The sequence below is a fragment of the Pteropus medius genome, unplaced genomic scaffold (assembly GCF_902729225.1).
Source record: "Pteropus medius unplaced genomic scaffold, Ma_sr-lr_union100, whole genome shotgun sequence".
Lineage (NCBI taxonomy): Eukaryota > Metazoa > Chordata > Mammalia > Chiroptera > Pteropodidae > Pteropus > Pteropus medius.
The window spans coordinates 102,575-125,028 of NW_024345805.1; the positions used below are offsets into that span (position 1 = coordinate 102,575).

General features: G+C 40.5%; 2 long non-coding RNA genes and 1 pseudogene across 5 annotated transcripts; 2 read left to right on the forward strand and 1 right to left on the reverse strand.

Moving 5' to 3' along the window:
• The first annotated feature begins 142 nt into the window (after positions 1–142).
• LOC120612203 (uncharacterized) lies at positions 143–3,774 on the forward strand. The gene is made up of 3 exons (XR_005655384.1): positions 143–157; positions 246–1,560; positions 1,898–3,774. It is a non-coding gene; the product is annotated as an uncharacterized LOC120612203 (long non-coding RNA).
• Positions 3,775–6,619: 2,845 nt separating this feature from the next.
• LOC120612207 (uncharacterized) lies at positions 6,620–22,380 on the forward strand. 4 transcript variants are annotated; one of them, XR_005655398.1, is made up of 6 exons: positions 6,620–6,742; positions 15,617–15,786; positions 18,067–18,261; positions 19,073–19,274; positions 20,595–20,678; positions 22,322–22,380. It is a non-coding gene; the product is annotated as an uncharacterized LOC120612207 (long non-coding RNA). The 4 variants fall into 4 exon arrangements; XR_005655396.1 differs by lacking the exon at positions 6,620–6,742 and adding an exon at positions 13,274–13,357 and having other exon boundaries at positions 19,073–19,293; XR_005655395.1 differs by lacking the exon at positions 6,620–6,742 and adding an exon at positions 13,274–13,357.
• LOC120612209 (uncharacterized) lies at positions 6,950–7,068 on the reverse strand (annotated as a pseudogene).
• Positions 22,381–22,454: the final 74 nt, after the last annotated feature.

Sequence of the window (22,454 nt, forward strand, 5' to 3'; positions counted from 1 at the left end):
TCTTGGCCAAGCACTTTTGGGGTCAAACCCTCTTCTCTCCCTTCCTTGTCCCCTCCCACTTTTGGCTTGGATACCCAGTTCAGGCCGTAGTCATCAGAGCTGGGATCCCCTCACCCGACTACCCAAGATCCAGCCAGTCCCTGGTGAGAGAACCCAGGTACTCCAGTCTCTCTGCCTACAGCCTCTCTGTAACTGGACCTCATCTTCCTCACAGAACACTACCAACCCTACCCTACCTGTTCCAGGTCGTGAGGAGTTGGTGCCACAAATCGATGGCCAGGCCTGGGCTGAGTGGGCACTTCAGGAGAATGAACACCATGCCTTCACCTGCCAAGTGGCGGGGGGGCCTGGCACCCCCATTTGGCTTGGTACCTGTATAGACAGCCGCAGGAGACCAGCACCTCAGCACTGCTGATTGCGGGTGGAGAGGCCTTCTCTGGAGGCACCAGCACCTTCACTGTCACTGCCCAGTGGGCCGAGCATGAGCGCAAGCGGCAGGTCATCTAATGTCTCCGTCATTCTCAGTGTGTGTTATGAGTGTCCCCGAAGTGGCTGGGAAGAGAGGGTTTCTTTCCAGGGACCCCCAGCAGCCACCTGGCAGGTGGTCTGATAGGACATTTCACAAATACTTAAACATTTTACAAATATTAACTCACTTCAGTCCTCACAATAATCCTATGAGGCAATTACTAGTGTTATCCCCATATTACAAATGAGAAAACGGGCACAGAGAAGTTAAGCAATCTGGCAGAGGTTATACATCTGGTAGGTAGCATAGCCAGATTCAGATCTGGACATTTTGGCTCTAGTGTTTATACTCCTGATCACTACAAAATGCCATGTATAATGTAGACCCAGACATCCAAATAGGTCCCTTCTGGGAAGAAAAGGCAAGGAGTATGAGGGGCTGTGGTGAGAGCATATTGGCTTCTGCTTTGTACCAGTTAAGCCGGAGATTGCCCAGATTGGGGCCAAGTACCCGGAAGCTGAGGGTCAGGACCTCCTGGTTGTCCTTTTTGCCCTGGTGTGTGTCGTCCCACCTGCCATTGTGACCTAGATCAATCAGTATGGGCCAGTGACTGTCAACACCTCTGAATTTCTGGTGCTGGATGCCCAGAGCTACCCCTGGCTCACTAACCACACCGTGCAGCTGCAGCTCCACAGCCTGGCACACAACTTGTCCGTGGTAGCTACCAATGACATGGGTGTCACCCGTGCCTCGCTTCCTACCCCAGGAGAGTACAGCCAGCAACTGGCTAAGCAAAGCCTCTGGTAGGTGTGGAATCACAATACAGAAATGGGAAGATTTGTTGCCCTTCGGGTGAGGCTTGTGAATGAACTGTCCCAACCACCTTAGGCAGAGAGGACAGAGTAGTACCTATGGCATATCAGAGTTGGGGCCCTGCCCACTTAGAACCTAACCAAAGGATGACCTGCAGGACTCCTGGCCACCTGGGTGGAAGTGCCACTACTTGGCATTGTTGTGGCTTGCCTTGGGCACCCTGGTGGTGTTCAGCTCCTTGGTGGCCTACCTGGTCTGCAGGAGTGAGAAGACCAAAGGTAGGGCCAAAGCAGTGGGGGCAGAGGGTGGCAGGGGGAGTAGAAATGAGGTCGGGTGAGCAGCAGGGCAGTAAGGAGGGCTGGGTAGGGCAAGTGCTCCCAGTTGTGGTCATGGGTAATCACGTGTATCCCAGGTGGCAGGACTAGGCACTGGGAACAATACCTCAGTCCCGGAGCCAGTGCTGGGCATTTGCAAGACCTCTTGCCTGAGGATCCTGGTCTGGAAGAGAAGGTGGGGCAGAGCCCAGAGTGAGTGGGCACACTGAGAAAAGTTGCGTGATTTTTCTCCTCGGGCCCCTCCCAGGACCCATGTCTAATCTCTGGGTACTCTTTCCAGGGTTGAGTGGATGTGCTGAAAGGAAATGCAGCATGGGGACAGGTGGGAATCTGCGGTTACAGGTAGTTCTGGAACAAGCCTGAAAGCAGGAATCTGCCTGCTGGAGCCAGGGTGTATCCCAGGCTTTGTCCGCCCCATAGTGACTCCAACAACCTGAAACTCAACAGCGTGCACCTGCCACAGGAGAACATGTCCCTCCCGTCCAACCTTCATCTCAACGACTTCACTCCAGATTCCTGAGGTGCATCCAGGTCCCTCTGTGTTCCCCTGCATTGTCTTCAAAGGTGCCTTCGATAAAAAGATATACCTTGCCTCATCAGGCACACTCCTTGTCCTGGGCACCACCCCGTTTGTCACCCAACAAGAAAACCAGCACACTGGCAGATAGCTTGGAAAAACAGCCAGCCAGACCTTCTGGACCCAGAGCCCAACAGCCTCCTCACCAGCAGAGGTACCGTCATCTGCTCCCCAGTTCTGGTGCTTGTGCCTCTGAGTCCCCAGGGGTAGAGGGGTCTCCCAGCTTCCAAGGATGAGGATTACTGAGACTCTTGAGCATCTCTGATCTTGCAGATTTCATCTGCCTCCTAGGGCTGGACTACAGCTATCGAGTGTCCAGTGTGAGCAGTGATGAGATCTGGCTTTGAGCTGAGGGCGAAACAGAGGGTGTCATGGCCCCTGGGCACCCTCCTACTCCTCGAAGGCTTCCTCTGCCTGGCCATGTTGCCAGTGAGGAGAGGCCATGCCACTGCCACTTTTGCTTGCCTCCTGGCTGGGGTGCCCTTTCTGTCATCCACATGATGGTTTCATTGGGATCTGACCCTCAGGGGCACAAATGTCCTTGGCAAGGCTGCCAGCTGAATCTAAGCCCTGGTTCTAACTCAAGTTGGGGGCCTGTATGTAATGCCCAGTCCAGGCAGAGAGAGCTCTTTGCCCAGTGTGTTCAGAGTTCATCTGCATCTAAGCGTGTCACAGCCTTGTAGGCTTGGGCCTGCTCTGTGTTCCATGCCAGTACTCCACAGCGTGTGGCACAGTAGGCCTGGGGGCATGCCTGGTGTGAGGCCAAGGCAGTCCCTGCACGGCTTGGATTTCTTTCCCGTGCCATGCAGCTTCGTTCCCTCAGGGAAAATTTAGGACCCTGCTAGCTGTATAGAACCAAACTGCCCTTTGCACAGAAACCAACCTTTGGCTGAGGGACATTAGCCAAGCACAAAGTAGTCCCTTTGCTACATACCTCTGTCCTTTCTCTGCCGCCTCTGTCACCGCCTACTCTTGAGCATCATGGGCTATATGTTGGACCTTCTCCACTTCTTCACTGGGCACCAGATTTCCCCTTGGCCTGGCCGCTGGTGGTGCTAGTGCCTGGTGTTAGCAAAGATCAGGAGGAAAAGAGAGAGGTGAGAAGTCTGGTGGTATCCAGGAGCGCATGTAGCTGTGCTTCATTTTCTTAGTGTTAATGCTTTGAGCACATCCCCAGGGCCCTCTCTGTGGCTTCCCCAATTCTGGCCTTCCTGAAATTCACTGAGTGCCCTGAGCCCTCTGGGGTGATGCGTTCCTCCTCAACATGTCTCCCCTGCCATGGCACCCTAGCTCTGACAAACCTCTGACTGCTCCATCAGCAAGAAGCCACTCTTCCTGTCCCACCCTCTGTTCCTTGGGGGGTGGTCATATTGGCACATAATTCGACAGTGTCAGAAGCTTTAGGGAGACATGAGGAAAGAGGGAGACCACATGCCCCAAAATGGCCCAAGAACACTTTACAAAGCAACATGGAAATGATTGCAAATGAATAAGAGTGTGGAGTATATTTTCCCTTGTTATCTTGCTTTGTAATTTTTCTCATGTTACTGCCTAGGGCAGTGCCGAGCACACAGTAAGTTCAATAAACTTGACTGAGTGAATGTTACATGTCTTTCATTCTTTCAGATACGTTTCTTAATGAAATCTTTAAATCACACGATAGAGAAAATACAGCAAATACCTGTGTACTCACCAATCAACTCAACATGTTGAGTCTTAACATTTTGTTTCAGATCTTTTAGTTTTAAAAATAAATATTATTTCTTTAATTACACTCTTCCCAGTGGCAGGGATGGCGTTTTCTACTTTGGGAGTGCCTGCTGGAGATCACAGATGTAACTAGCAACTGAGTCTACCTTGGTCAATATCACTTGGCAGACTCTCCCCACTCAGGGCCGTGGCGAAGCCACAATGAGCCCCTTTGCCCTGACTGGGGGTACAAATGGCTGTGATTTAAAAAAGAATTTTTTTTCTGGGGAATCACAAAGGCAGATTTATACCTTTTTAAGTGACAGATTGCCTTGGCTTGCATAGCTGTGAGTTTTCTAGCTATGTCTTTTCCTCCCTTCTCTCTCGTTCAATATTTTCCTCAATGGGAGTGGCTAAGGCTGCCCCAGCCTCCTGAGTGGAACTTAGTTCCAGCCTCTACTGATTTTGTTTGTAAATGCCTTCGTGGCTCCAGAACTTAGGAACCAGAGTGCCCTGCTGTCAATTCTGTTGACCTTCTCATCCACTGTTCCCTTTGGGAGGCCTTAGAGCCACTTCCTTAATGGTTCTTTGGCTATAAGCCCTGCAAGCTTTCCTCTTAGCTGCACTGAAGGTCTTACTTTAGGAGAAAAGATTGCTCTTCTGGCAAGTCTCCCATCCTTACTAGTGTTTGTTAAAGAGTAGACTTTTTAAATTAGTGTCCCAATTCTCCATATATGTCCCTCAGATCAGAGATTCTTTTTACCTTTGTTGAGTCACAAACTCCTTAGAGAATTTGACAAAAGTTAACTTTATTTTTTTTCCTGGGAAAATGCAGATTAAAAAAACAACAAAACAACAACAACAAACAAAACACTGCTATATAGGCAAGTCAAAGCCCATCAAATTGCAACATGGATGAACTTTGTAAACACTACAAAGCCAAATCCTAAAGACCGCATATTGTGTGACTCTGTTTATATGAACTACCCAGAACGGGCACATCCATAGAGACAGTAGATTAGTGTTTTCCAGGGAATGGAGGGAGGGCAGAATAGGAAGTGACTTCTAATGAAGATGGGTTTTCTATTGAGAGTGATGAAATGTTCTGGAATTAATAGTGATCAATGCTCGGCTTTGCAAAATATACCCCAAACCACCAAATTGTACACTTTGCAAGGGTGAACTTTATAACATGAATTGTATCTCAAAGTTTTAGTTTAAAAATTTAAATGGTAATTTGATTTGTAAATTTCACTATGTATAAATTTCACTTGACAAAAGAACCATAAATAAATATTGAATTCCAATTAATTATATGCATGTTAGTGTTTAGGGGTGAAGTGCATTGATCTCTGTAACTTATTTTGAAATGTATCAAAAATCAGAATGGATTGATGAATGGATAGTGGAGTGGATAGGAGATAAAACAAATGTAGCAGAATGTTAATTATAGGAGTTAGGTGGTGGGTATATAAAGATTCATTGTACAATTCTTCCAAAATTCTTTTATTTGACAATTTTCATAGTAAAGTATTGGGAGGGGATCCTTGATCCAGTCCTTTTGATATTCTGAAAACTTTTTGGCCTTTCTGAGGATCGTGGAATTTTCAGCATTACTAATGCCCCCGACATAACAGTTCTCTTTTTCCTGGGAAAGAACACCAATTTTTAATATACTTCAGTTTAGTAAATCTTTAATCTTTACACTCCAATAATAGGCAGGTTGCTTGTTACCTTGAGCTGGAATGTACTGCTGTCCAACATTTGGGTAGACAGCTTTGGTTGCATTTTCCTTCCTGGACTGACTATGTTTTATTGAATTCTTCCAAACACAACAGACTTTACTATGAACTGGTAAAAATTAATGTTCAGCTTTGTACCTTGCTGGTGGGTATGTAAAATGGTGTAGCCACTGTGGAAGACAGTATTGCAGTTTCTCAAAAAGTTAAAGCTAACGAACCAAGCAATTTTACTTATAGGTCTACTCCCAAAAGAATTGAAAACAGGGACTCAAACAGTTATTTATACACCAATAATAATAGCAGCGTTATTTGCAATAGCCAAAAGGTGGAAATAACCCAAATATCCATTAACAGATGAATGGATAAAATATAGTTCATATACACATTGGAATATTATTCAGCCTTTTAAAAAGGAAGGGAATTCTGACACACACAACATGGATGACCCTGGAAAACATTCCAGGTGAAATAAGCCAGATACGAAAGGACAATAAATTTTGTTTGATTCCACTTTCATGGTACCTAGAATGGGCAAATTCATAGAGACGGGAGACAGAAGTTACTAGGAGCTGGGTGGAGGGGGAGGGAGAGGCTGGAGTTATTGTTTAACGGGCACAGTTTCAGTTTGGGATGACAAAAAGGTTCTGAAGTGTGTAGAGTGAACTGTAAGCTGACAAGGTCCTTGCAGTCTGCAAGGGCAACCAAGGGTTGCCTCGCTTCAGCAAATTCCTTCTGAGAACAAGGAAGTACAGATGTAGCTGCAAGCAGACAAATAGGCTGAAGGTCATGATCAGATATGGCTTCAGGGAAGTAGAAGAAACTGTGTTACTATGCCTAAGGGAAACTGCTTATGCCGGCAGCTGTATGTTCTTGTATAACAGCAACTTGCAAAGATAAAACTGCACCACTACTCCACCAACCATGGACAGTGGACCTCCTGATCCCAACTTTCTGTCTCGTGTCCTTTCTTAATCTCACACACTTCCCACTCAGGTATTTCTCCCGAGCTGCATTGGATGTGGCACTGAAGCTGGATAGTGGTGATGGTAGTGATGTTTACACACCCATGCGAATTGACTTAACGTCACTGAAGAGTACATTTAAAAGCAGTTAAATGGTGAATATCATTTTGTGTTTATTTTACTTTGATTTTTAAATTTTGATTACTGATTTCATCTCCTTACTAGTTACATGTATGTCAAATGTTCCACTTCATCAGTCGTGGTAAGTTTTGTGTTTCTAGGAATTTCTCTGTTTCATCTAGGTCATCTAAGTTGTTGTCTACAATTTCAGACAATTCTCTAATTCTTTTTTTTTTTTTTAATGCCTACAGCACCTAGTATTCCTAAGTGGTCTTCCATCCAAGTACTAACCAGGCCTGACCCTGCTTAGCTTCCGAGATCAGATGAGATGGGACACGTTCAGGGTAGCATGGACGTAGATTCTCTAATTCTTTTTATTTCTGTAGAATGGATAGTAATATCCCCACTTTTATTTCTGATTTTAGTTATTTGAGTCTTCTTTTATCTTAAACAATTTGGCTACAGGCTTTTCAATTTGGTTACTCTTTTTGAAGAACCAACCTTTGGTTTTGTCAATGATCTCTATTGTTTTTTTCTGTCATCTATTTTATTTACATCTGCTTTAAGCTTTATTATTTCATTCTTTCTGCTAGCTTTTGGTTTAGTTTGTTTTTCTTTTTCCAGGTCTTAGGGTTGTAAAGTTAGATTGTTTGAAATCTTTCTCTTTTTTCTTAATGTACCCATTTATGGCTATACATTTCCCTCTGAGCACTGCTTTTGCTGCATTCCATAAGTTTTGGCATGTTGTGTTTTTTTGTTTTTATTTATCTCTGAGTATTTTCTAATTTCTCTTGTGATTTCTTCTTTGACCCATTAAGAGTATATTGTTTAATTTCCACAAATTTGTGGCTTTTAAGTTTTCTTTCTGTTGATTTCTAATTTCATCCCTTGTCATCTGAGGAAATACTTTGTATGACAACTATCTTTTTAAATTTACGGAGACTTAATTTGTGACCTAACATATGTTCTATCTTGGGAAACATCCAATGTACACTTGAGAAAAATGTGTATCCTGTTGTTGTTGGGTGGAATGTTTTGTATATGTCTGTTAGATTTAGTTGTGTGTGTGTGTGTGGTGGGGGCGGGGGGCGGTTGTTCAGGTCTTCTATTTCCTTACCTGTGTCTGGTAGTTCTAACCATTATTGAGAGTAGAATACTGAAGCGTCCAGCTATTATTGTAGAACTGTGTCTATTTCTCCCTTCAATTCTGTCAACATTTACTTCATATTTTCTGAGGGTCTGTTATTAGGTGTGTAAATGTTTATAATTGTTAAATCTTCTTGCTATATTGCTTATTCCTTTTGTAAAATTCCTAGTCTTATTTCATGGATGTGAATCTTCTCATCTCTCTGTAACAAATTTGTCTGCATATTGAAATAATCTGAGGAGTTTAAAAAAATACAAATTGCTGTATCCTACCTTCAGAGATTGTGATTTAATTAATTAGTCAGTTGAACCATCAACAAAACAAAAGACAACCTACTGAATGAGTGAAGATATTTGCAAATGATACATCTGAAAAAAGATTACTATCCAAAATATATAAAGAACCCATGCAACGCAACACCAAAACAAACAAACAAACACTTCAATTAAAAAATGGGTAGAGAACCTGAATATACATTTCTCCAAAGAAGACATACAGATGGCCAACATCTTTTACATCTTTTTACAGATGTAAAAAGATACTCAATACCACTAATCAGAAAAATGCAAATTAAAACTACAATGAGATGTCACCTCACAGCTGTCAGAATGGCTATCATCAAAAATCAACAAACAAGTGCTGACGAGGATGTGAAGAAAAGGGAACCCTTATACAGTGTCAGCAGGATTACAAATTAGTGTAGCCACTATGGAAAATAGTATGGAGATTCCTCCCCAAAATTAAAAATAGAGCTACCATATGATCCCACAATTCCACTTCTGGATATTTATCCAAAGAAAACAAAAACATTAATTTAAAAAGATATCTGTACTCCTATGTTCACTGCAGCATTACTAGTAACACCTAAGCTATGGAAGGAACCTATATGCCCATAATAAATGTTAAAGAATAAATGGTAAATATATACAATGGAATATTACTTGGCCATAAAAAAGAAAAGAATAAAATCTTACCATAGGTGACAACATGGATGTACCTAGGAAGTATTATAATTGAAATAAGTCAGAGAAAGACAAATACTGTATGATTTCACTTATATGTGGAATACATAAACAAACAAACAAACAAACAAAAACAGAAAAAGACCCATAGATATAGAGAAGAAGGTGATAGTTGCCAAAGGGGAAGAAGTAGTGGGGATGGGAATAAAAAAAATCTTCAGTTGATTCTAATGTGCAAACAAATGTGATAACTACTGCTCTATGAATATTATCGTTTAAATTAAAAAAAAATCTTACCTGTTTTGTTTCTCTGATTTGTTCTGTTGGTTTTAGTCTCTGTTTTCCTGGCTTTGATTGTCTGCTGATCTCTACATTGATATTTAAGAATGAGAGTTGCAAACATGCACACACACACACGCACACATACACACACACACACGCACATGGATGAGATACCAGAAATCTGATTGGAAATTGATGGATAGATTGGAAACTGCTTAAAGGCTGTCAGTATCGTTAAGTATTTTCTCTTTGATGGATCAGTTCCCCAAGAGAAGGCTCTTCCACTATTCTGCTTTGGAAGTATAAGCCTGGAAGAGGGCTGAGGGTCTCACTGCTCATTCCTTTATTTTATCCTCTTAATTGAAATATGGCCCCTTATTCCTCTCATATTTGCTTGGTATTCTCATGTTCAGAGCTTCCTCAATTCAAAGATGACTCTCTTCTGTTGGGGTAAGGAGGTGAACAGCATGGGTGGGGAAGTTTCAATCTTTCTACAACCCATCAACCAATCCGCCTGTTTTCAGCCCTACCTTGCACACATGCCATCAGAAATATCTGGCACTTTTAATTCCTGATCCTCTCCAGGGTTCTGCAGTGTCAAATGGCTTACTTCTTATTAGTTTCTCTGTTCCTCTTCTCCACAGGCAGTCAAATTGCAGGCTTTCCCCTCACTCCCGACTAAATCAGTGACCACTTGGCCATCTTCCAAAATTGTGTTGCTATCTAGTCTATAGTCACTGGCTTTCTTACTCTCTGTCCTTGCTGGTTTATATCATTTTTCATTCCTATATTATCACTTTAGTAAATAAGGTTAAAGGAAGGAATGAAGATGTACCTACTTGTGTTTAATATTTGTTTATTTAGAAGTGTTGAGAACATAGTATCAGGTGAGGTGAAGGACACTTCAAGCAAAGGAAAGAGCCAGAATAAAGGTTTAGTTAGCAGAGGGGCCCATGAGTCATGTACAGCATGGCAAGCAGATTGTTTCTGCAGTTTACAGTGGGGAATTATGGAAAATGAGAACTTTGAGGTAGGGGGAGAGTAGCCAAATGGAAAGTCTAAAAGCCCAAGTTGAACATTCATACTTAGTAATATAATTATTATATCTTACATTTTGTGGCACTTAATGGTTATATATATATATATATATATATATATATATATATATATATATATATATATATATATGTTAATTTCTGCTGATTTTTGCTATCATTTGCAAACATGCTCAGAGTAGTAAAAATTAGAATCGCCCAACAGCTACCTTCCCAGCCAAGGCTGAATAAGGTGACATTCTGCCTCTGGCTTCAGTTCTCACACTATAAACAACTGCCATTTCCAGGGTTTATGTAATGCCATGGGTTTTGCTTGTTGGTGGTGATTTCACTGTATAAAATGGCCCCCAAGCATAGTGCTGAGGTGCTGTCTAGTGTTCCTAAGTGTAACAGGGTTGCAATGTGCCTTATTCAGAAAGTGTGTTAGATATTTCTCACTGTAGCATGATTTATAGTGCCAGTGGCTGTGAGTTCAATGAATCAATGGCTGATTGATGAAAGTGTTGTGACCAGAAACACAAAGAAACTTAATCTTGTATGTCCTTTAGGAGCAGTGGTTCAGTGTTAATTCAATGTTCTTGGTGACTTTATAGAACATAACTACAGTGAGTAATAAGAATCTACTGTATTTATTAGTGCTGAGTCTCAGCTCTAGCCATAGAAGTCAGTCTAATTGTTCCCTGAAAACCTAATGGAGAATTTGAGTTTGTATCACATTTGGCCTTTTTTCCCTGTGAATTAAATGTGAGCATTAGGGAAATCCATTTGAGAGTAGAGCACAAATGTTCCTATTCCTCAAGTTCAAGCATAATGTGAACATCATAGTTGGTTTAAGAGTCTGTAAGAAATGAATCCTCTTCCATCTATGTGTTTATCGTGTATATATTAGACTGACAGTGTACCATTTTAATGTAATGTTTCCCTCCAATCAATTCTTGCTCCACTTTCACCCCATGTCGGTACTTAGCTTCATTATCCACTCAGTCTCTCAAGCCAAAAAAACCTGGGAGCCATCCTTGATCTTTTTCTTTCCATCCCTAACACCTAATCTCTCACCAAGTTTTATTGGTTCTACTTGTACTGGTTAGCTATCTGTGGTCTGTCTCTGAGCCCCATACCCTCCCTTCTATACTCTGTGTTATCCTGCTGGATTTTGAAGATTCCCTCGCCAGCTGTTAATTTCTGCTGATGGGAGGCACCAGCAAGATATGAGAAGGTGGGTGAAAGGAAGCAGCGGCCATGGCTCTCAGTGCTGTAGTAGTGGGGGTGAGGGTCTACATAGAGCCTGTGTGGCACCTCCTCGGCCATGCAAGACCACCGTAGTACCTCTTCTGCTTCCCGCACCCTCAGTGGATACCACACCTTTAACCCTCCATTCCTTCAGCACCCTCCATTCTCCCTTTCGTTTCTTCAGCCCTTTCAACTCTTTTGTAACTAATTTACCATTATTAACACCCTTTGTTTGAAGTAACTAGCATGGTTTCTGACTTCCTGACTGGAACTTGGCTGCTATAATCTTAAAATATTCCCCGAATCTGTCCATGATTACTACTACCACCACTCCCATCCTAATCCAAGGCACGATTATCTCTTGCCTGGATTACTGCAATAGCTAGACTCCCTGGCCACAACCAGGCAAGTCGGGAGCTAGATAGGCAGGTAGCCTGTATGGCAGGCAGCATTAGTTGGTGAGAGACCCTCAGAAAAAAATAAGTTCCAGGTGAACAATGATTCCCTCTACTGCCAACCTTGGAGGACTGGTATTTGATTTTACTTCACAAAGTTGATTTACTTAAATTGCTAATCACTTAATGTCTATTACAAGGCCAAGTTCCTTCTCTCTGCCTTATGCTCAGTCTGCCTTTTCTCTTTCATATTATAGAGCAGCAGGATAACCTGAAATATAAGAGAATTTTATTTATAAAATCTTTGCCAACTAACTTTAAGAAAGAAAGAAAAAGAATTCCATTGCTATCTCCAAAACATCTTTTAAACTTTCCTCCTAACACTAAGCATCCTGGGATCCCAGAAATTCCAATTCTTCTACCTCAAATCCCCACAGTGGGTAGAATACATAATTCCTATGGGAGGGAAATCTGAGACAAGCAGAAAGCATTTAATGAACATGTGCAGTACTTTCTGGCACAGAAGGTAGTAGGACGTGCACTGTCCCTGAGTCAAGGCAAGGATGCCAGGTGGCTGAGAACTATCTCTCCTTCTCAGCTGGAGTAGAAGAGCCAGTTGAGCCTTGAAGCAGAGTGACCTGGGAGGTGTCTCAGCTGAAGGTTAATGTCTCTGCATCTCCAACTTGGGAGGTGGAGTTCGATGGAGGGGTGAATGCTTTCTTGCCTTCAGCTAGAGCTTTAAAATGCTGTGAGGAAAGAGGAGAGGGAACATGGACTATTTGGGATATGGTTGTTGCTACATTTCAGCAAGAACTAACGTCTTTACAACCCTTAAGTTCCAATTTTCTCCCAATCCTACTTCCAAAACAATTCCTTGGTGTTGTCTTTGAAAAACAGCTAGAAATTTACCCTACTTCCTTTAGAATGAACCCTTTTTTTCTTCCTTCCTGCTTCCATTCCTTATGCCACTTGGTTCTCCTGTAAGAATGAGTGTCCTCTGTAGATCCTTACCTAACCTCATCTAAGGCTCACATCTCCTCTACTTCCCCTTCTTTTAAAAGCACCACCCCCCTTCTCCACCTGTTTTGCAGCTCTCTTATTATGGATAATGGTAATGGTAACTCCCAGCAGAGACATCTCCATTGTCATGGGACACAATCACAGCCGACTCAGAATAGTGGAGACTGCAGCAATCTTCAAAACAACTTAAGTCAATCTCTAGTGCTAGTCTTACTGGTAAGTTCTTGAATTCCTAGTAGAGGGAAAAGAGCAGATAGAGGGACTGAATCTGACTCTTGTAGATAGAGATGTCTAGAATGGCCAAAAATCAAGAACTCTTATGAGCAGAACCAAACAAAAATCCAGGACTTATTAGACATTTGTGCTTAAGAGAGCCAATCTCCTCCCAGATGGGATGTGTGACATTTGGGGGTTAAATACCCAGCAAATAGTCACATAAGCCCAAACTGTTGCCCCACCCTTGACTGTTGCCATCTGGAGTGGTCCATCTGGCAAGGAACTGAAGACTCTGGTCAGCAGCTTGTGAGGAACTCAAGAAATGCATCCTGCCAACGACAATGTAAGTGCGCTACTAACTAGATCTTTACCACTGAGATTTCAGATGAGACCACAGGTCTAGTTGGTATTTTGATTGAGACTTGGTGAGAGACTGTGCAGTAAAGGATCCAGCTAAGCTGTGCCCAAACTACTGATCCACAGAAGCTGTGAGATAATAAATGTGTTGCTTGAAGCTGCTAAGTTTTGGGGCAATTGATTACATGGCATCAGATAACTAACATGTCACTGGAAAGGTGAAAAATAGCTTTAAAACTTTTGAAAGAATGTTTAACCTCACTAAGAAGGGAAATATACATTAAAATGACACCAAGATACCATTTCTCACCTATCATATTGAAAAAAACATCAAAAATTTCACAGTGTACTTTTTTTTTTTTTTGACAAGGTAGTGAAGAAGCAGACATTCTCATAGATTACTCGTGGGAGTGTAAAATGATCATCCCTATAGTACAAGAAGTAGCAATATATATTTTAAATGAATCCTAGGAGTCTATCCTAAGGATACTGGCTAAACATACAAAGATGTAGTTCGAAGTTACAATATGTACATACATGCATGCACACCTAGTTGGTTGAATAAACTAGGATACATCCACAATGGAATACTAAACAGCCAAAAAGTAAGAATAATCTCTATGCTCTGATGATATAGAGTGATCTGCAGGAATTCATTTGTCAAGTTAAAGAAGCAAGGTGCCATAATATATATATATAATGATTACATTTTGTAAGAAATGGAATAAATATGAACATACAACCATTATATTTTACAAAAGAAATCATTGGAAAACAAACCCAAAATAAAAAAAAAAATTAAAAAAAATTATCTAAGATGAGAGAGACTAGAATGGGGATTGGAACAGAAATTTATTCAGATGTTCTCTGAATAAACCTGGTCGAATAACTTTGACTTTGAAATCATGTAGTAGTTCACATATTCAAAAATAAAGCTATGTCAAAAACACAAAAATAATTCCACAAAAAAGAAAACAAGGCGAAATGTATAAGCTTTCCAAGTTAGTGATATAATCTTATAACCATAACGAATGGTTGATGGTCTAACCATTGTTATATCAAAAAACTTTAGCATGCAGTACTTTAACTACATATACTCAATACAATAAGTTATAGAGACAAATAGGGCTTAAAAGAAATCTTAAACTTTTTTTCAGTAGGCTTATAGCTAATAATGATACTAGTAATGTTATTTTAAAAATTGTATATATCATAGAATAAGCAAATAAGTATGTTAATGTTGTTGAGTTTTCAATCTGGGAGAAACAGTTAAAATTGCAGCTAGATAAAAAAAAACTGTTAGTTTGAATTGAACATAATTTTACAATAGAAAGAATTTTTTCTTCTTAAAAATTTATATATCTTAATTCTGTCCACTAAAAGACTCAGATATAATGGCAACCAAGTAGAATTAGCCTTAAATATGGTTTCTAAATACCATCTCTGGCCAAAAAAAAAAAAATAATTTGTTTTATAATATATTTACTTGGTTCCAAAGTCAACAAACAAACAAACAAACAAAAACAAACAAATAAATGCTGTCTCTGTCTAGGGCTCATGAAAATAATGACACAGTGGATTGAAGGTCTTGGGCTTGGGGCATCTTGTTGAGAGACAAAAAAGAAAGCCTCAAAAACAAATAGGATTTCTTTTGGGGGTGGTGAAAGACTAATAGAAACCACCACCACTACCACCGTGCAGGCCATGGGAATCATGACTGACTTGGAGCCTTAGGAAGCAACACTTGATTCATAGGGATGGCCCGAGAACTAATCAGCTAGTGAAGAGTTTCAATGAATAGTGCAACTCTAGATTCCGGGAGGAGGAATATGGCTAGTACCAATGCATGCTAAACACACAGTCACGATGTAGATTTTCAATGGGTAAAACCTTGCTGATATAGGATATAAATCTCAGAGAAATGGAAAATTATGAAAAAAAAATGCTGAGATACAGAAGGTAGCAAAGCATAGCTGGAAAATATACTTAAAAAAAAAGCCAAATGCATAAAAGCAGATTTTTTTTTTCAAACAGAACAAGTATGAAAAAAAATAGTCAGAAATCTAATGCTTTTGCGAAAAGTATTCCAGCATCATCCAAACAGGCATGAGTCATAATACAACTATAGGCTCTTGGAAAAGACTTGAAGAATTTTTTCAAACATACTAAAGATAATACTAAAGATAAGCTGGATTTGAGATGAAAACCCTATAATGTTCTTTTTTGTGCCATCTATGAACTTTAGCAAAATGATGACAAGCTCTCAGAAGTGGAAAAAGCTTGAGGTGACATCAGAAACATGGCAGCATGAGGGGTCCCCTTGAAATTACAAGTTGAACAGCTATAATTCAACAAAGGATTTTCAGCCTAACACACAAACGCTTCTGAGAGGTCCGCGCATTGGAAGATCTGAAGGTGGGTGAATCAGGGCAAATGGGAAGAGGGAAGGTAGAAGATGGCAGATGGTATTGTGGAAACAACCAGGAGCTCACTGCGGGATTTGAGGAGAGGAGAAGAATCAGGTTGCTGTGTGTACTCTCTGTAGCACCGAGCATTCCTGCTTGAGAGATCAGCATATACCACTGAGCCCAGTGATCAGGGCGGAGATGGAATACAGAGGGGCGACAGCTGTGTCCTAGCAGCTATCACTACCAGGCAGAAAACAAAGTCATGGAGCCTGGTCGCCTCCCCACTATTCTTTCAGAGCTCGCCTCCCCCACACCCTCCCAGAGGTAGCAGTGGGCCACGGAAGTAACTGTAGCAGCAAGTGTTGGGCTACGAAGCAGAGTAGCCACACCCCCGAAAACTGAAGAGACAACTCCTGAGTGGCAGACACACGCTGTGCTAATTCCAGTAACAGGGGAGGAGACAGAGAGGCAAGGCAGCTGAGGTCTGGCGGTTGTCATTACTGAGAGCAGAGCAGCCCAAAACACACCAGTGGCCTTTCCCAACCCATGTTGTGGGCACTCATTGAAAGCTGATCCCAGTGAGGGCACCTGGGACACCTTAGGCAGTGGAGCAGTGCGTCTGGCCACTAGGGCAGTGCCAAGACTTCAGGGCTTGGAGCCCCACCACCCACCACATTCTCCCACGCAGATGGAATCCTGAGACTGAGGCAATCTGGTCACAGAGGAGACAGCCACCTCCCAAGGGAACACAGGGCATTTTTTGCAAATCGGCAGAGATCTGGGAGGCTTGGGCAGTGTAGGAGGCTTGTGCTCCCTTCAAGTGCCACCTACTGTAAAACAAAAATCAGAAGAAAAAAACCTCTTCTCAGCAACCTGCTAAAGAGGCATCACTCTTAATGATATATATATATATATTTTAAAGCAGAGTTCATTCCCATAAATGCTTAGGCAGATAAATAATCCATCAAAGCCCAAGAACAACCAGGGTAACAACGCAGCTCAGAAAGAAAATGAAAAATCTCCAGAAAATAAACTTAAGGCATGGGGATATGTTATTTTAATGACAGACAATTTAAGACTGCAGTTCTAAAAAAACTCAATGAGATGCAAGAAAACCTAGTAGTCAGTTTAAAGGACTCAGAAATAAAGTCAACGAACAAAAGAAATGCTTTACCATAGAAACTGAAACTTTAGGAAAGTACCAAGTAGAAATTCTGGAGCTGAAGAACTCAGTAAGAGAGATGAAGAATGAAATAGGGAGCTTAGGAAATAGCACTGACCAGATAGAGGAAAGAATTAGTGATATCGAAGACAGAAATCTGGCAATGACACAGGTGGAAGAAGAGGGAGACTGGAGAGTGGAAAAAAAAAAGTAAAAGAACTCTATAAGAACTATCTGACTCCATCATAAAGAGCAATACAAGAATGATGGGTATGCCAGAAAGAGAGGAGAGGGAGAAGGGAACAGTGAGCCTATTCAAACAAATAATGAGAACTTCCCAAACTGATGGAAAGAACTGGATCCTTGAATCCAAGAAACAAACAGAACATTTAATCATCTCAACCCAAAAGGGCCTTCTCCAAGGCACATTATAGAAAACTGTCAAAAATGAACGACAAAGAAAGAATTCTTAAGGTAGCCAGGGAAAAGATGGTAATATATATATATATATATATATATATATATATATATATATATATATATATATATATATATATATATATATATATCATTACATTATCATCAGACATAAGTATGGCTACCTTCACTTTTCTCTGGATGCTATTTGCTTGGAGTATCGTCCACCTTTTCACTTTGGTTCAGAACCGCCCTGCAAGATGCCAGAACACACAGATCACTACAGTACAACAGTGCTCAGAAATGAAATAATGCCTCCTAGTTTCTAACCCAATGAGCCCCCTAATAATAACAGCAACCTCTAATACAGAATTAGAGCATTTTCTGAAAATTCTGTCATGTTATAGACATGCTAAGAGGTTTACATCCATTAACATATTTAATCTTAAAAAAAAAATCTCAGAGTGGTGGGTTCTGTTTATTATCCCATTTTACAGGTTAGTAAATTGAAACACAGAGGAAGTGAAGTGACATACCTAAGGTCATACAGGTGGTAAAAGGTACAGCCAGGATTCTAACCAGCCCTTAGACACAGTTTTCAACTGCTTTTCCTCCTCAGGTTGGGTAGAGGTGGTTAGTTTGTTTTCTGGTTCATGCTGTGTGTGTTTTAAGCAACCATTTGGGAATTCCATTTCTTACTTTTCTAAGGCTGTCTGGACCCCCAAAGACTGGGCAACCTTCCGAAGAATCTAGGCATGCTTGAGAGTCTGTGTGCCTTCCTCATCTATGAGGCCTGTGGAAGTGGGGAGATTTGCCAGGGGAGTCACCACATGCAGTGGGCAGTGCACCCAGGAGGAAGTTGGCAGGTCTCCAGGGGATGGGATGCAAACGTGAAACACATAGGTAGTTTTCTCTGGGAGTGTTGGGGGGCGTGGTTGGGAAACTGTCCTCATGGCCCCATGAAGATCAGATCATGCAGTGTCCTGTTTGCACAGGTTTTTTGTTCTCCTGTTGGCATTAGAAACCCAAATGGAAAACAGTGGTCAAGACTAGGACAACTATAAGCAAGAGCAGAGGACACTTACACATGCCAGAAGGCATGAGTTTATCAGGGAGGATGTATCTCTCGAGTCTGTCTTGATTGGCAGTTACAAAATTTGTCATCACAGAGGGAAAATTGCTGCTGAATTAAAGGTTCCCTGTCAACAGTTTAGAACCCGATGCTCCCATATCTAAGTGCCTCGAATCAGGCATCGATTGGCAAGAAACTATCTTATCCTTCCAGCTCCTCCACAGAAACTGTAACCAACCTCTATAATGCACATGATCAGGTTTACATATTTGAACTAGACCAATTAAGAAGAAAATTAAGAAAGAAACATTTCTATGTCCAATGAATATGACCGTCACTTGGCATTAGCTGGGACTCCCTCATCTGCCCTGCTGACTGCTCCTCTGGGGGCACCAGGAGGATACAGGTGAACTTTCAAAGTCTGATCGTGGTACTGCTAATGCATTCCTCAACCTAGCTTTGCAAGAGAGTTGCCAAAATGGTGTTGGACACCAGGCTAATGGCCAACTGGAACTTTAAGGGTTGTGTGCCATTGTCATAAGTTGTGTATTTTCCAGGATGTGAGCATTTCTCTGGCTTGTGGTGATAATATTGTCACATAGCACTAAAATATCTTCTTAATCCTGCTTTGTTTTGAGTCAGAGGCTAAGCAGTAACCCCAGCAATGGCAGAGATGAACCAGGTTGCCCTTCTGTTCTCAACAAACACAGGATCTGTGAGCTGACCAGATGCATTTGAACTTCCTATGTGCTTTCACACATCTCTCAGAATGGACAAAATGAATAAGTCAGAAAATAACAATTGTGTGTGAGTTTGCGTAGCATCCAAACTCTCTTCCCTGCAGGTGTGAGCATCTAGGTGTGGTCAGTATCCAGAAAGGTGAATGTAAGCATCCCCTATGTCCCAGTGATTCTTCTGGTAGAGAAATGCCCAACAGAAATGCACACAAATGTTTTCCGAAAGACATTTATAAGAGTGTGCACCGAACTATTCTTAATTTCCCAAAGCTGTGAACTACCTGAAACCTTGTAAGAGTATAATGTGTAAACAAATTCTAGTCTGTTTCAACAACTACATGCTATACCTTCCTAAGGAAGAATGATTTTTAAAAATACACAAAATAAAATAGAATCTCACAAACTGTAGAATACATGAAGCCTGACACAAAAAGAATTATGATTTCCTTATTTATGATTGGTTGGCAGTGGTTACCCTTGTGGCAGAGTCCTGAGGGGACTTCTGGAATGCTGGGTGACAGTAATGTATTTGGGTTTTGGTCTTTGTTTTTTAATTTAGGGAAAGATTACAGTTTGTGAAAATTCACTGAGGTGTACAATCATGAAATGAAAGATTTTTCAGTATGTATATGAAACTTCATAAAAAGCAAACAAACAAACAAACAAACAAACAGAAACAAACAGTATGTTCCAAGTATATTATAAAAATCTCAGCAGTGATGTATATTTGCAGACAGGGCAGTTGAGTAATCTATCACAAACCCAGACTCACATCTCTGTACCCAAGGTCAGCAATTGTATCAGTACTTTAGACTAACTATTACATAGTATCAAAAAGCCCTAGATGCTAGAGAGATAGCAGCCTCCTATCATTCACACCCACTGAATCTTATGGCCAGGACTATCCAAGGCAGCATTCATTGTCTAGCACTCACTCTGAATCCTTAGATATAGACAGGAGAATCTCCTAAACACATGAAAAGCATAACTCTTGGGACATTAACAAAAATCTACATGGGATTTTATTTCTTTGTAAACTTTTTTCTATCTATTCAAATGTAATTGTCTATGATTTTATCCACGTTAATTGAGCATATTACATGCATGCGTACTGGCCTTTTCAGAAATCCTCACACATACAGACAGTGAGGACTCTGTAGTATTTTGATGGTTGTTCACCTCTTCCTCTATGTCCCCTTCATGCTTAATAAAATGATTTTCTTTCAGGACAACTGATATGCTCCTCTAAAATGAATGCTGATACATGACTAAGTTTATTAAGACCTGTAGTTCATTTAGTCACTCATGATGTTAAGAGCAAATAATTCATTTGCTTTTTCCTTTCCCAGAAAGGAGTCCAAATATGAGTGGATATAGGCTTTTGAAAAATGTACATTTGTAATTTATCCTTTTATATAATGTAACAGAAATAAAAGGAAGAAATGAGATTTGGAATCAACTAAATATACAATCCAGATGACTGGAGAGAATAAGAGCACATGGATATTCAGGTAATTGAAAATTCACCTATATCCTACTGTCATTTTAGCTATGCAAACACTTAAAATTCTATAATAGTCAGGATCATAGGTTCCAAACGAGATGAGCTCCAGGAGGCATGCAACAAGACACAACATGATTAAAATGCCAAAGATTAAAGACGAAGAGTGAATCTTAAAAGCAGTAAGAGTAAAGCAATTAATTAACCTACAAGGGAGTGCCCATAAGACTGTCAGCTGATTACAAAACAGAAACTATGGAGGTCAGAAGGGATTGGCAGGAATGATTCAGACAGATTCAAAGCATGAACCTACAACCAAGTTTACTTCACCCAGCAAACCTGTCATTTAGAATCAAAGGATAGATGAAGAGCTTCCCAGACAAGAAAAAGCTAAAGGAGTTCTTCAGCACAAAAACAGTATTACAATAAATGTTAACAAAACTTCTTTAAGAAAAAAGAAGAAAAAATACAAAAAATATGAATAATAAAATGGCAAAACTGTATATTTATCAACAATTATTTTCAATGGATTAAATTGTGAAATGAAAAGATAGGGTAGCTGAATGGATAAGAAAACAAAAACCCTTACATATTCTGCCTACAAAAGGCTCACTTCATCTTGAAAGACAAACACAAACTACACGTAAGGGATGGAAAAAGATATTTCATGAAAATGGAAATGAAAATTAAAAACTGGTGTAGCAATGCTTATACCAGACAAAATAGACTTTCAAGCATAGGCTATAACAAGAGAGAAAGAAGGACCCGATATTTATCCAAAGACAACCAAAACACTACTTGAAATGGACATGCGAATCCATATATTCATCGCAGCATTATTTACAAAAGCCAAGATATGGAGGTAACTTGGTGTCCACCAATGGGTGAATGGATAAAGAAGAGGTGATACATATATACAATGGGATATTGCTCATCCATAAAAAATGACATCTTGCTATCTACAACAACATGGATGGACCTAGAGGGTAATGTGAGGAGTGGAGTAGGTCAACTAAAGACAAATACCATATGATTTCACTTACATGTGGAATATGAAGAATAAAATTAACAAAGCGACAGGGCAGAAACAGACTCATAAACACAGAGAACATTCTGATGGTTGGGGGGTTGTGGATTGAGTGAAAAAGAGGATGGGATTGAGAAGTGCAAATTAGTAGTTACAGAATAGCCATTGGAATGTAAAGTAAAGCATAAGAAATATAGTCGATAATGTCATAATAACTATATTTGATGTGGGATGGGTGATAAATTTATTGGGGTGACCACTTTGTTAGTTACATAATGTCTAATCACTATGTTGTACACCTGAAACTAACATAATATTGTATGTCAACTGTAATTGAACAACAAATAATCATTAAAAAAAGGCATGCAGAATATTGGACCCTGAAATAGGAAGAAGTTTTAAGACTATCTCGACTAATGTATTACAATTCTATTTTCCCCTATGTGTACTTATAAAAAAAAAAGTGTGGTTTAAAAAACTATCCAAAATAGTCTCAAAGAGCTCTTTCAAAAGTGTAACAAAAATTTTTTATGTAGAGAGAAAACATTGCATACAATTTAATAGTATTTTTTATTTCCTGATGGTTATGTTAAAAAATAGCGCATGTTCAATTCAGGTCTCCTTAGGTCTGAGGAAATAGGATCTTGTACCCATTGTGATGTGGATAATGAGTCTTAGAGGGAGAAATGACTGGCTCAGTATATATAACCCAGTGATTGAAACTGGAACTATATAACTGGAGATGCCAACAGCCCTACC